The sequence below is a fragment of the Macrobrachium rosenbergii genome, chromosome 31 (genome assembly GCF_040412425.1).
Source record: "Macrobrachium rosenbergii isolate ZJJX-2024 chromosome 31, ASM4041242v1, whole genome shotgun sequence".
Lineage (NCBI taxonomy): Eukaryota > Metazoa > Arthropoda > Malacostraca > Decapoda > Palaemonidae > Macrobrachium > Macrobrachium rosenbergii.
In genome coordinates, this window is record NC_089771.1 from 6,705,686 (window position 1) to 6,709,002 (window position 3,317).

Here is a 3,317-nt window from a genome sequence, read left to right on the forward strand (position 1 = left end):
AACGGATTGCTGACTTTTTTTTTTTTTGTTGGAGGGGAATTTTCTCTGCCTGTAACTTATGTTTATGGAAGCGTTTTCCTAAAAACATTTAACATAGACCTATTTCTCAACGCTGATTATGTACAACTGAATTCACTCAAAATTGTGTTACTTTGCATTCCACTGTCAACCATCAAAACTTACTCTCCATATCAATCTATCGTGAAGTGAATCTATCTATTATCTTCTCTATCTATCTATCTATCTATCTATCTATCTACATTGTACATAACAACTAGAGTTTATACATATGAATTGTCTCACCGGAACATTTTAAGAGTCATGAGAATCAGGGTTTTGGAATGAAATGAATCTATTGAAAATTTGAAACGAAACCTTGAAGATTTTTTGTGCCTCCTTGGAATTCTAACGGCATCGAGAAGAACAGATAAATCGCATGTGAATGAAACCAGGAATGATTGACATAGAATTGACAATATTGAAAGCTGTAAGAGCTATGGGATGAAATTAAAGATGGTAAGAGAATCTTTAGGTTTAAAGTCCAGTCTCCAGCGAGAGTGCTTTACGCATCCCTGGCGCGTTCATATTTTTTTATGTTTAGAGTTTTGACGCAAGCCAAGACGGGTTTGTAGTATAAAGGAACGAACTTTACAAAGTGAGTGACTACTGTTTAGAAGTTTATGATAAAATGTCATTGGTGGTAGTACCGAAAAGCCGCAGAATCTGGAGAACGATCTTTGGTGGGTTAACAGAACAAAGATCGTTCAACGAAGCAATAGTTTAGTTGTTGTTTAACCAATAAGAAATTTGGGGGTTTTACCTGACACCTTCCTTTCCCGAGTAAATGGCTTCCTATTATAAACTTAAAAAAAAAAAGATATGCTATAGGTTGTGAAAGCTTATTTAACTTTTAAATTTTTCGAGTGGTAACTTTAGAACATTAAAAGGTTTCTATTTAGTCCACTGTAACTGAATTTTTTTTTTTTTGTGGGGGCACATGTAGTCCCTACAGTCATTTATGCATTAATGGATGACAATGCACATTACAGTTGCAGTCAAAATCAATTACCCCATTTTCTATACTTTTATTTTACGGGAGACAGGCTCCCAGCTACGCCGTGAATCCTTTTCCGCGTCTTATAAAGCAATGACCGAGAATAATAATTGCGCTCTGGCCCGAAATCTACCATTATCAGTGCAAGGAAACCATAATTCATGTTCTACAATGCTAACGAGACCTTTGACATTTTCGCCGTCGCCCGTATGGAAACCAAATGGGGGTGGGGGGGCTCGTTCTTCTAACAGAAATGAATTCGGCGACAAGAAAAAAGACGCAGTGGTCTTGAAACCCGAAGGCAAGGGGGTGCGGACTATAGGGACCTTGCAACGTCCGTCCAGAGTCTTGCTTCTTTGCTCTCTGGCTTGAAGTTATCTCAACTGGTTCTCCTTCCTGACCTTCACCAGCCTCCAAATCCCCCTTTTATTCGGGCGAGGTCCCTGAGAAACTAGGAATGCCTTATTTGTGATTTTAAGCTGATGAAACTAATAGGAAGAATGCATTGAAGTTTCATATTTTATTTTGTGATTTTAAGCTGTTATGATTTTAATCTGATAATAATAATAATAATAATAATAATAATAATAATAATAATAATAATAATAAATAATAATAAAGAAATAATAATAATAATAAATAGTACCATCCCTGAGAAAAAATGCATTATTTGATGTTTCGTATCAAAATAACATTATTTCATAAATTACTAATAATTTATTACCATCGGCAAGAATGCATCATGTTTCAGAAAAACATAAAAATTAGTCAATCCAACATCAAACCCCAGAGTCAAAAATTTCCAACATCAAACCTTCTCTCTCTCTCTCTCTCTCTCTCTCTCTCTCTCTCTCTCTCTCTCTCTCTCTGGCATCTGATTCTTTTCTAGTAGACGCAGAATACTCCATCAAATGGCCGGAGGAAAGACCAAGAGAAAGTTCGAGATGTGAAACAAGCAGATGCAAAGTAAAGGAGGGATTATTACCTTCTTGAGGTGGACAAAGTCAGCATTGCTAATTATCATTATAATAGTAAAACATTAAAAAGAGAATCTTTAAAACAGAATGGGAAACCCAGTAACTTAGCAAAATGCATGCACGACAAGAGAGAATGCATTACAAGTTTACAAGCTAAATTTAAAACATTTAAAAAAATCAGATTCTAGTTAACATTTTCCCCTCAATTTGAGATTTTATAAGCAACTGCATTACAAAGCAAGCCAATAAACAATTTCTTGTTCCTCTTTCCCGCTGTTATTGGTTATTTGTTTGTTCTGTACTCTCTCTGTCTCTCTCTCTCTCTCTCTCTCTCTCTCTCCGAAACCTTTTCATGTCAATTATCCTCCATCACCGTATGAAATTTCCCAACTGATGAGATCATCCCAGACGTCTTGAAGCCTAATATCTTCCTGATTCTCCGGATTATCATATCAATCAGAAAGGGGACAGGAATATGGAATATGATAATATCAAACATCCATTGAATCGGAGAGAGAACTTTCCAGTTCTTATTCTTACAGGGATATTTTGCTATTCTCGCTGGTCAAATAAAATACAAGACAATCATTAGTCATTGTTCTTAAGAGTCTGGCGCAAGAACTCTAACTGTACTATACTCAGTGGTTTTTGAGTCAATCAGCGTTCCATCTCGTTTTACAGCCTGTGATGCTGATGTGATTTCATCTGAAGGCGTATGTTTAAATTGTCAATTGTTATAATTATGTGAAGCGTTTCATTCACCTACTATTGTCCTGGGAAAGTTTCTTAATTCTCCAGTACATACAAGGGACAACCTGATAAAAGACTCTCTCTCTCTCTCTCTCTCTCTCTCTCTCTCTCTCTCTCTCTCTCTCTCTCTCTCTCTCTCTCTATATATATATATATATGTATATATATATATATATATATATATATATATATATATATATATATATATATATAAAAGAGTAGGCTATATATATATACGAACATGTCATATTCACATATCCACAAACAAACTAATTATCATAAACCACTCAAAAAAGTAGGCTCAGGTCACAGCCCACACACGAACACATTAACTTACAAATGTCACCGAATATCCAATTGGCTCTATCTCGGAATGCAAACCGAAGGGGAATTAAAACTGATAAGTGGTCCATCACCTGGTGGACTCGATACTTTTTCAATTATAATTCCCCATCGGCATCATTTCCGAGTATATAATAATTGGATATTATATATATATATTATAGCCTGATGTTCGTGTATACAAAATTTCATAT